Here is a 12,833-nt window from a genome sequence, read left to right on the forward strand (position 1 = left end):
TATGATATTAATACTCTTTAAAAGAGACGGGTATATTAATATTTGCTTCAATCGCATTCCCGATCATTATCAACAGATTGTTTCAAAATAAACTCTAACTAAGCAAAACAGATGGTATCAGCTCAAAAGATATTCTATAGATCAAAAAAAACAATTGACAAAGAAGTCAACGAGAAAACAAAAGTTGAATTGTGAATATTGAAGAGAGTACTAGAAAGTCGCTGCATTTATTCTACGAACGAATATATTCAATATATCTCACTCGATGTTGTTGTTGTTGTTGTTGTTCCTTTGTGGGTTGTGGTAACCCAAAAATAAGTTCTTGATTCATTCCAAATCTTACTATGGCTGTGCTTCGTATTATTATTATTATTATTATTATTATTATTATTATTGCTATTGCTGTTCTTGTTGTTTTTGTTAGTGCTGTTGTTGTTGTTGTTGTTGCTTTTAATGTGTTAATGTTATTAAAAATAGAAATTAAGTGGCAAGATTGTGTGCCAATTGATTTGCATTTTGCCGGATATGATAAAGCCGACAAAAACAGAAAATATGTGCCAAATGGCAATAACAATATGAAATAGAGCATAAAACACAAAAAATGCAAATAATTACGATACAGACAAAACTAAATGTGTAAATAATATGTTAGACAGATCTCCCAGACCCCTATGATGGGATACATGTGGGTGTCGAAGTGGACCCCCCACTCCATCCCACCTCACCCAACCAGGCCAACAAGAAGAAGAAGAGGAGGCCAAGTGAGCAAACATCTTGCTTGCTTTTCTTCCTTTTTCTGTTTTTTTTATTCTTTTCTTTTCCATTTTGGTTTTTTAAGTTTCGTTTCGTTTTTTTTTTGTGTTTTTATTAGGCTGTCAAACATTTTCAATGTCAGAAGATGGAAGAGAAAAGGGCGGGAGAGTGCGCTAGCTAAACGATGAGGCGGATATTTACGCATTTTAGATGAAAAAAAAAAAGATTCAGCGATTCTGTGATGTCCAAGAAATTGCTCGAAAGTCGACGAAATTTTAATTGTTTTTATTAAACTAGCATTTCGGTGTCGGTTCGAGTTGCAGTGGAAACCAGTGGATACCGGTTAAAGTGTGTTCCCAAATGCCTTCTACCCATTTAGCACTACAGAAGTATCTGTTTCTCTCACTCTATTTTCATTCCACTTCCATTGTATTTTCCTTTGTTTTAGTTCTTACCATTGCGTTTTAGATTGTTGCATTTACTTTGAACTTATTTCAGTAAAATGGTAAGCGAAATTGGCTGATGAGAGAAATGGACGAATTTAGTAGAAAGCTTTATAAAAAAATTACACTTTTTGAGCATCTCTTACTTTAAACTTTATATAATTTATAGACAGTGAGAACTAAGCCCTTTTTAGTTAGTTTAACTTTGATCTGTTTCACTTTTTTGTTTTCAACCTTTAGAAGCTGATCCAGTCCATTGCTATGCCTTATAGAAGCTTAAGTGTACCTACAAGGATCATGTAGATTAGTTTCAATTCCCTCCCAATCTAAAATTCAATCAAAAATTTCCATTTTTTCTAACCTAACTCAAAGAATCACTAAGTAGAATGCACTATATCAAGGATGGCCACGGAAATTTAACTTGGGAGCCAGAGCATCAGCGGCAGAGGCTGAGCAGAGAAAAAGGTCGCTTTTGCGAGTCGACGCAAACAAAAATTTGTGTCTCGAGTTTTATGGCGGGTCATAAACGACCTTTTTTGGGTTGAGCGAGCGATCGTCGTCGAACTTTTAGGCAGAGTGACGGCCAAATCCCGAATTTTGCGGGGAGGAAGGAAGAGGAACGCGATCTCGAGCTCGCAACTTTTAGGCAGAGGGAGTGAGGGACAAGTAACAAATAAGGGTTGTTATTGATGAGTGCTCGAGAGGACACTACGTGGCCATCCTTGCAATACATAGATTGTACGATTTGCTTTTGATATGTATTTTTTGGACCTTAAGAAGAAGTTTCAATTAAATTATGACAAAATGATGCGATAAAAGATTTTGAAAATATTTAGAAATCATAAAAAAGTGATTATTAATTAGCACTTAATTAAAAGTCAACTGTGAATTTGATTAAGAAACAATATCCACTGAGTATGAGTTGTGACTTTTGTGAAATATACTTTACATTCTGTGAATGTGTGTGTGTGTGTGTGTGCCAAGTAACACATCGCACGTGTTATAAGGGAAATGGGGGAAAACCAACAAAAAGTTGTAAAAAAAGAAAGATGCCAAAACGGAAACACACACAATTGTAGCAAAATTTGGTGATGTTTTCTGTTGGAGCAAAAGCAAAATAAAAATAATGGAAAACTGGGCAATGGAAATGGTTATTTGGTTGAAATACTGAGGGCGGGGCTGGGTGGTGAATTGTGGTGTAGAGATCAGTGGAGCACGGAGCGGAGACAGGGGGCCCATATATATATACATATATATATACCTACATATATGTGAGGTGGATGAAGCGATTTGGTTTGGCTTTGGCTACTATAAACACATTCCACATTCGTACACACAATAATAAATATTTCGTAGTGAAATGCTTTTGTTTTAATGCCCCGAAAAACACAGCGCAAATTGACTGTATGATTGTGCGGTTGCCTATGGCCAGCGTATCTTTAGTTATACCAAAAAAAAAAAAAAAAAACCAACAATAACAACAACAATAACGAAACAGAAAAAAAAATACTAAATGGAAAGATTATAAAAGAAAAAGACAACGACGACTCCTAGATGTTTGTCTTTTGTGACGTCATGAAGCAATCTCTTCTCTCACACAGGTGTCACACACTCTTACTTTCGCTTTCGTTTTCACTCAAGCCAAAAAAAACAAAAAAAAAAATGAAACAACACAAAGAAATTTATTAAGGAATAAATGTTTTCCTTTTTGAATTTAATTGTTATTACAGGCACTCACTTTCACTTTTCAGTTTTGTTGTTTCTTTTTCTATTTCCACTTGGCACCAATCTGTTTTTTGTTTTTCGTTCGCTTTTGTTCACAGCCAGACAACACGCATACGCCGTGTAGGATCAATGCATTTTTTGAGAGAACAAGAAACGAAAAGGAAAAAGAAAAATTGAAAAAAAAAAAAGGTAAACGACAAACGCAAATTGAAATCTTCCGCTCAATTTGAATAATGTGTTCGCACGGTAACGCTCAGAATATGTATCTGAAAGTGATATGTGTATATATCCTCCTGATATCTCCCTAGTTTTTCTCAGTCTCTATATCCGAGCATCTCAGCACTCACTGAGAGAAAACCAAACAGAGAGAGAGAGAGAGAGAGAGAGAGAGAGAGAGCAAATGCGCCAGAGAAGCAGAGATTTTTCCATTTTCGATTTTCATTTGTTTTCGTGTTGTTTGGTTTTACCCCCCACCACCTGCACCTCCTCCTTCTTCTGTTTCTCTTTTCAATTTTTATCTATCTGGCGTTGCATATACATACATATTTATATGTTCATATATATATGTGTATACATATATAGGACCTAGATGAACTGATCATGTGCTCTGCTGTGTAAGATTTTCCTTCTGTTTTATTCAACTGATCTTCTATGTATACTTATATATAACAACAAAAGAGATCGAAGAGAGAGAGAGAAATATAGAGAGCTTTCTATGTGAAAATGCAAAGGGAAGTTAGGTTAATTAAATACTCTTTATGAAAAATCATCAACATTTAAAAAAAATAATTAAAGACTTATTGAATCGAATTGGTAATCTTTAGGATCATCAGCCAAAAGGCAGTTAATTTTGTAATTTTGGATCAATTATTATAGGAGATCTTAAATATTCACTTGACCCATCCCGTTGGAGGAAAGAGAGAGCGTGAGAGAGAGAGAGAGAGAGGGAAAAAGCTACTCTAGAGCTTTCAATAGGTCCAAATAAATGGTTTTTGATTCATTTTTGTATAAATTGAGATGGAGAGTGACAGAAAAGTCCCATACTTTCTCTCTCTCTCTCTGTTCCTCTCCTTCTCTCTCTGTCTTAAATAAATGTAGGTATATTTTGGTATATATGAAATATATTTGGCGTTCAATATTTTCTCGCCAAACAATCTGGCGGCAAGCACAATTGCAATACAATTTGTTTGATATTCTCATAGCGTTCACCATCAAATTCCGGACTGCACAATTCATCCGCTTCGATCAGTTGGAGCATATCCATGTCCAGCTCATCGATAAGCAATTCACATTTAGCCGCATCGCTGGTTATCTCGAATGCCTCGAAATGCTGCTCAACTGCGGCAAACCACTGCACTGGCCTCTGTCGATTGAATGCCGGTGGACGAAATATTGCTAGACCAGCATCCTGATCATCATCATCATCATCATCCTGGCTTGGCACCATATCGTGTCGCCCCAAATTGTTGCCCATTGTCTCAGCTAGCCAGTCGACGAAAAAGAAGAAACATATGCGGAAAAACAGAAACCAAAGACGACGCTGAATATGTCGACGAGAAGGCTAAAGAACTCTTAATGTGGCTCTGAAGTGGGTCGGGGCTTATACAATAACAAATGAAATCGAATATCGCTACAGCTTAGCTTACTTATCGATAATTAACTCACTCTCTGTCTTTATAGGGATGAGTTATTGAGGATGTTATTAAACATGCGGTGTTATTTACCCAAAACATATTTATAGTGCTTGAATTCACTTTGTAATAAGACAAAAGTTTACAAACTCTTAGTTTAACCTTTCTAATCGATCAGTATTACGATAACCAGGACATTCGATAGTTAAAGTCATTCTTTAGATTCAAGTCATTCGATTGTAAAAGTTGTTATAAATTTCCTCCTATATATATATACCTGATTTGGAGGAGAAGCCGAGTCCATATAGCCGCCTGTCTGAATAAAATAAATACTAATATTTATCGAAGTCTGAGTAGAATTTCTAGTTGAGTAGAAAAATGCAATCATGTGTGGCAATCAATCAGTTGGCAGTTTGCAGTCTAGCCAAAGAGCTGAAGCAACCAGAGATATTTAAGTGATTCACTGGACACACCCAACAACAAAAAAGGGGTGTCACATTTCCACACATCAATAACAATTTGGATGGCCTGATTATATGCAAATATTGGGATCGAGCACTGTTGTTGATTGCGACGCCTGAAAAGCAATGCTAATTAATTGAAAAGGGGATACAACTTCTCTTGTTTTTTGTTTCCAATTTTTGTTGGACTTTTTAGTTGTTTTTAATTGTTTTGAAATTGTTAAACACGATCACGAAATGCTAATGTGACATATATGCCTCTTGATATTGATTTGTTACGATTTTGCCTGATAATTTTTTTAGTCTTCTTTAATCTTCATCCCTCCCTTGTCTTCCATGCCGCCGTCCACCGTCCTTGCATAAAATGAAGTCTTGGCTTGACATTCATTTTTCTATTCTGTATTCTGCATCTTTAGGACCAAATTTCTAGCATACACTGCTTCACATGCTCATAGTCCAAATCGATTTCAGGATGCTGATCCAATGCCTCATTCAACTGGAGTTTCAAAGTGTCCGGCAACTGCTGATCCAGAAAGAGACGCAAATGATAGCATTTTATTTGCAAGGATTCAATTCCCACAGCGTCATAACGTTGTTCCAACATATCGAACCAGTCTTCTAATGGCTGGAATACTCCCGGAGCCTGGACAATACCCAAAATGCCGTGGGTGTTATTTGGTGGCTGTGCTGCTAAATTGATAACCATTTTTCTTTTTCTTGTTCAAAAGTTTTCAAAGTATCCAAAAAAAAATATTGGAAAAATATATATATTTTATGGGAAAATCTAAGAGAGAACCGAAACAGTGTTACAACTACGAAATATGATGATAAACAAAACACAAAAACGAAATGAATAATTTGCTTTCTTTTTAAGTTTTACTTTTTCCCTTTTGCTGAGAGTAATTTATCAATGATAATCTGTTTGGGTTTTTTTTTTCTTTCTCTTTATGAATATTTTGAAATTATATCTGTAGACCGATTGGATGACAAAGAATTTGAGTTAAAGACTGTTGCCTACTGAAATTTTCAACCGACTTTCCAATATAGTTTACAAAGGCAAGGACTGTTTGATCGAGAACATAATCAATTTAGTTAGTTGCTGAAAAAAAAAACCTTTATCTTTTCTTATTCTTCTCTCAGTCGATATATAGTCGCGTGTGTTGGGGTTATATGTAAGTGTTCATGTAAGAGATTGCATGCAACTCGCGATGTCCAGGTGCAAGAAACAGCAAAAGAAATGAAAGAACTTGCAGCTGCTTAGTTGCATGTTCTCACATAGAACTCACCAACACACACACACACACACACACACACACACACATACATAAACAGGGCTGTGGCAAGTGTGTGTATCCGTTATCCTTCAATCTTGCCCTTAAAGCAATGAGATTTGTTTCTGTTATAGAAATGATATATGAAAAGGAACTTTTAAAAGCATCGCTAATATAGGTATACAATGGTGTCCACTAATTTAATCCCATTTTGGTTCTCATAATGTAATTATGATTTTCATGACAGATATCTGATTTGGCGAGAATTTCGAGAATCTTGGCTTATTTGCCTTTTCGATCAACTAAAGTCGAAAGAATCATAAAAATCGAAACAAATGTCTTGTAAATATTTTTGGTATAAAATTTGCATAAGTTTAAGTAATTTATAGTTATACTCAAAGGTATTCATACTGAACTAAGTAAAAATTGTATTTGGTAATTGACTATATTTTAAGAGCTTTAAAATTTAATTGACAGCAATTGTTACGGTTTTGATTAAAATGCATCCATGTTTGATATTTCACATTTGTGTTATCCCTTTTGAGCCTGAGACCCGAAACGAGTACGCATTCCTTTCTCAACGGAGCATAATTATTATCTGTGCAGCCGCACAAGTTCCTATTATGGTATGGACCGGTTGTTGGCTGGCATTTATTGGCTTCGGCAACAGTTGACCCCCTCCATCCGAGCCCATTTGATCCCATTCCATTTGCAGCACTATCAGGAGGGGAAGCTCAAGAGTTGCTGCATGGAAACAAAGTTTGCCCAGTTTTTTGATAGCCAACGAGAGAAGCCACAAATGAACTACAAAAACCGGGAAAACTGTTTCAAAGAATCAGAGAAAGAGAGAGAGAGAGCGAGAGAGAGTGTAGATATGTGAACATATACACCAAATCTATGGTCATCCCCCCCACTCACTCGTCTCGACTGTCTCGCTCCCATCCCAATCTTCTGGCCGTCAATAAATGGCCATGGCAATGGCAGTGGCCATGGAGTTGAGTTTGGGGTTTGAGTTCATGCTGCTTTTTCTCTATGGTTCAATAATAAAAATCACTTTTATTGCTCAATATATTCTAATTACAGTAATTTTCACGTAAATGTAACAAAAACTTGACTAATTTGAGGTGGACGAGGCAAACGAAACTATCTAAAATGGACCCAAGGACCAAGGTACCCATGAAATTCCTTCCTTGGTGTTAATTCATGAGAGCTGATAAAGTGTAATTATTCTATGAATATCGAAAAAGTCGTCTGCCACTACCGCCGACATCATCATCATCATCACCATCGTCATTATCATCATCATCAGCATCGGCTTATTCAGTCGTTGCCTGGGCATTGTGATTTTATGGTAATTTGCCTGTAATGAAAACTAATGGCAATTGATTGTACGACGTGTTCAAGCAAATGATGACCCTTTCGGTCAAGTCTATGAAAGTCTTACAGTTTCTCCAACAACCACCACCCTTAGACACACACACACACACACACACTCAAATGGAATGGAAAATGTCCGCTGACTATGTAAACATCAAGTCTGACACCTGATAATGGTTATATATTGTAGTTTTGCCTGGAACATGCGATTGAGTTTGGGTTTACATTTCTTGATTTACATTGAATTGATGACATCAGTTGTTGGTGACACTCACTCACTCATTCAATCATTCAATATGTTTATCCAAGCTTCAAATTTTGTTTGGGTTAAGTTATATTCCCATATTACATTTGGCTAGTTTTAAAATATTGAAATACTAGAGACGCAGTGCTGAAATACAAGGATGAAGTTAAGAAAATTAAATCACTGCTCGAAATTTGGTGTTATCCAGTCATGACACTCATTTTGGCTTACATCGAGCATCTGTGTTTTGTGGTAAGCACGATGCTTACCCGAAAAATTAACTTTGATGAGCCTTTTCGGTTCATAAAAACGCAGAATCCAAAATATATGTTAACGTTTATGAGAGGCCAAAAAATAAAAGGAGTGAGAGCATAAAGAGTCGTTGTAGGTTAAGTACTCCTAAATAAAATGGATGGGTATAGTAGGGGAAGTGTGTTTGGTAGGGAATCTGTGCGTGTGTGTGTGTGTGTGTGTGTGTATGTATGTTTTGTGTTTGTGTGTGATGCTGGCAAGAAGTGAATGTCAATAGCCAAAAACAGCTGTCAAAACACCAGACGCTTCTCAGATGGTAATGTAATTTGACATTAAACCGATGGGCATAAACTGAAAGTCAGGGTTCAGGTCAAGAGCCAACAGCTCTCTCCGTGTCTGTCTCTCTCTCTCTCTCGCTGTCTCTGTCTCTCATTTGTCTCTTTCTCTCTGGCTGCTCTAATGCAACTTAATCGATTGGCATTGTGGCATGTTGAGCATTTTCTAGGTAATCGACTTTGATGGCCACGACAAACCGAGTCGAGAGTCGTATGGGAACAGGCCTGGCTAGGACAGGATACACGCACACAAACACAATCACAAACACACTCACGCACACACACACACTGATACAGGATTTAATGAGCAGGCAATGTCCATGGCAACTGACATGAAAGAACTCATAAATTGTTTGCGACTTTAGCTACTATATAGCAACTTTTTATGAAATGAAATAATGCCTGGCAACAAGCTCCGCTCCGCTCTGCTCCAGTCCGGTCTGGTCCGCTCCGGTTCGCTCCGTTTCGACCAACGGTCCAACCGACCATTAAAAATCCAACACTGACTGCACTTAGGCTCGCATTGGTTTTTGTTTTTGCTTGCTTATAAAAATTGAATAGAGCACACACAGCCCACAATGTATACATAGACATACACATACATATATTTTACATACTCTTGTAATAATAATAATAATAATAATATTAATAATGGCTTTGTGACCTGACCATATCCAGCATTCAATATACATATGTATAGAAGGACTCCTCTCAGCCATTCGTTGCTTAATGTATGCACTTAAATCTATAATATAAGAATGTATGTATAAAATGTTGCATATAAATTAAAAGCACTTCATGAACCTTTAGGGTGGACCCAAGGCACTCTAACAGCTTCCTTTACAGGTGACTCTGATGAAAATTAATGATCAGAGTTGTCAGAAAATACACCAGCTTTCTGATATCTGATATCAACCAAACGAAGGGTAGCTAAAAGGATAGTTCACTATTCAAGACTATAAATTAACTCTAGGCTGGTATTTGGTGAAGAAATTGCAATTCAAAACTAATGAAAAATAGATCAATAAACGAAGAGAGAAAGAGAAGAAACTGATTGATTGATTGTCTCACAATTGATATCGCTGGCAACTTTTGGTCCAGTCTAAAAAGTGACTATCAATAAAAGTCTAGATGGTGAGAGAGGTAAACAAAAAAATTGCATTAAAATAATGTTGTTTAAGCATAAAGTTGCGTTTACAAATTCATTTTTGTATACATGTATGTATGTATGTGTATATAGTGAACTTTGTGTATGTATATAGTGAGCTAAATGAAAGCTGGGAAAATTGAGTTTATATTTTATAGTCCACGCCCACATTAAATTACTGAACAGCACAGAACATAAGAGATAACATTTGCCAATGACACTTTGATGATGTTGTCAGAAGGCTGAAAGAAACATCATGCCATATCTTCCCCGTCTATCTCTCTCACTCTCTATGTGGGTGTCTCGCATTCTCTGACTCTCGCTGTCTCCATCAGATTCTCGATTTTCTCTCACTGTGGGCCTCTTACACACTGTTCTTTTGATGATGATGAAAACTGCAGGCATTATTACACAGTTGGAGTTCGATTTGCGGTTTGTCAGCTCAACTGAAAGAGAGAGAGAGAGAGAGTGTGGATAGTGAACGGAAAGGATGGCTTCCTGTCACTGATGTGTGTGTGTGTCCCTGTGTGTGTGTGTTGTGTGTGGTACACAAAAACTTAACAAGCTGGTCGGGCAGGCAAATAGATAAACTGGCACCGCATAGTTACGGCAATTTGACTCCGTATATGGACAAGCTGCAGGTCAAATCTATAGAATGCTCACAGAGTCATACACCTACACAGTCACACACACAAATGTACATATGTGTTTGTGTATTTGTATATAGCATAGTGAAATGCCAAGCGTTTTAGATTTACAAAACATTTTATTCAGTCAACGGCTTCAGGTTGACCAGAGTCTGTGTTTGTGGCGTGGCCAACAGTTGGAGCCATCAGTGGCTTCTCCACATTCTCGATTTCTTCATGTTCTCCATGTCCTCTAGCTATGTCCATCAGTGGTCCATTGTCTGTGTCGCGCATACATAATGAATCCAAGGTAAGCTGGAAGCTCTCTTACTCTCTCTCTCACACACACTTCTTTCTCACTCTCACTCTCTTCTACTATGGTTGATTGTGTCAATGCATTCGCCTGACCTGTAGCCACCTGCACACACCTGTACCCTGCTATTCAACGTTTCATTGATTGGCTGCATTGAAAGAAGCGCAATTAGCACTTCGATTGTGTTCATTTGACGCGATTTGCATCAAATTAATGTCTTCATCCAGTGCACACACACACACACACACAAATACCCATCCCGTCTTCTCACTCTCACAACCAAATGAACTAAACAACGACCAATAGCCAATCATATGTAAATTGAGTGACTTATTTAGTTTACAAATGTTTATTGAATTTATAATCCCATTGCAGTTGACTCTAAGTATAATTTTTTTTTAGTTTTACAGAAGGGAAGAAGAAGACTAAAAGTATAGATCAATCTAATTCTTTAAGATCAATTTTAAACATGATTATAAAGAGCAACAACTCAAAGAGTATAAACAGGAATTAGTCCATATAGAGTCCAAGTAAATTGCTTTCTAGATTAAAAGTGCCTAAACACAATTAGTCAGAAATTTATTCATATAAACGTAGGGAAACCCTTCTGACCTAAAAACATTGTAAGATTCTCGATTCAACTTGAAGAGTAAGTAGTCGGTGGGATGCATGCGATTGATTTTGAGTTGATGCAGTATGGGGAATTCAATTTAAAGGCTTTTTTTCAGTCCACAGTCAAAACAATCAACTGTTGCATTATGAGATTCAGATATCATATTTCAATTAGGGACACTTGCGGAGCCTACTCTCCAGGCATTGGATGAGGATAATCTAAGCGTTGGCTTGGACACTTTGGTTCTTTGTTTTTTGCTTTCTGTTTTTTTTTTGTTTCTCTCTCTCCTTCTTTTTATTGTTTGTGTCTAGCGTTTCTTTTATTTATTTATTTTCTTTGGCTTTCTTTTGGGACGCTTGGGTTTTGGGTTTTGGTTTTTCCTTTTTGCTGTGGCTCTGCTTTTGCTTTTGCCGTGCTATGCCGTGCCGTGCCGTGCCGTGCCGTGCCATGCCTTGTCTTTTCTTCTTTTCCTTTCATTTGCCTTCAATGCAATTATACTGGATAAATATCTTCTTCCGTTTTAGCTGTAATTACAAAAGTTTAATTGAGTTTTCTCGGCTCGTTGTGTGCTGGCTGGCTGGATGGCTGGCTGCTTGTTGCTGTTGTCGCTGTTTTGGGGAAGTTTGTCCCCTTGGCTTCAGGATTCTGGATTCTGTGTGAAAGTCGTCCTGACATTGTCGTCCTAGCTGCTACTGCCTCTTCTACACTTGCTCCTCCTGTTTGCATTTGTTGCTGCTGTTGACGTTATTTTTTGCTCTGCGTTTTTCTTTTCTTTTTTGTCTTTTTGTCTTTTATTTTTCATCTGGTCGCCGCCGCAAAACTCCCTATTTTCTGTCGTTGGCTTTAATACCCTATAGCTGGATATTCCAAGAAGGTTATATATAGTTCCTTGCTTAATATGTATCAGGTAATAAATATATATATTCAAAAACACAATTGTTGAATGGCATTCGCAATAAATCAGTTTACTTAAGAAAAGTCTTACAATTAGTTAGTGTATTTTATCCTTAATAATGTATAAAGGATATTTGTACGTCGATACCGAGAGCTCAATGCTGTTGATTTCTTTTAATTTTTTGTATATTTTTTATTGTTGATGTTGCAAAAAGAGTTTGTTGTCAGGCGGCTGTCTATCTCTTCAGCCACGTGATTGTTTCTTCTTTCTAGCCGCTGGGCCTGGCAAACACTTTAAGAAAGAGACAGAGCGCACATAAAGAAAGAGTGAGGAGAGATACATAGATATGCTTATAATAAAAAAGTGATTAAAAAACTTAAAATTTATATTGCAGAAAGCTTGACTTAAAGCATTCACCATATGTCAAGGCAAGTAAGTCTATTTATTTATAGTAATAAATAGCAAAAGTGTTGACAAATATTGGAGACAGACGACGACATAGAATGATACAGAGAGGTGGCTAAGTGTGGGTGATGGAGGCGAATGTCAAGGGGTGGGGGTGGGAAGAGGGAGGCGAGACTCTGGTTAATTTATTCATTGCAAATTTACATGCTCATGTTTGCAAATTTAAAAACTGCACGCATACTAAGAGATAGTGAGACAGAGAAAAAGTGCCAAAGATAGAGCGGGAGAGAGAGTGAGAATAAGAGCGAGAGAGAGAGAAAGTTTATTCAAAGCAGACTTTTC

The 12,833-nt window shown here is 37.1% G+C and overlaps 1 long non-coding RNA gene across 1 annotated transcript; it reads left to right on the forward strand.

The window, feature by feature from the left end:
* Positions 1-6,559: 6,559 nt before the first annotated feature.
* LOC111518882 lies at positions 6,560-7,351 on the forward strand. Its single transcript, XR_006954432.1, has 2 exons — positions 6,560-6,685; positions 6,762-7,351. It is a non-coding gene; the product is annotated as an uncharacterized LOC111518882 (long non-coding RNA).
* Positions 7,352-12,833: the final 5,482 nt, after the last annotated feature.

This window comes from Drosophila willistoni (genome assembly GCF_018902025.1).
Source record: "Drosophila willistoni isolate 14030-0811.24 chromosome XL unlocalized genomic scaffold, UCI_dwil_1.1 Seg142, whole genome shotgun sequence".
NCBI lineage: Eukaryota > Metazoa > Arthropoda > Insecta > Diptera > Drosophilidae > Drosophila > Drosophila willistoni.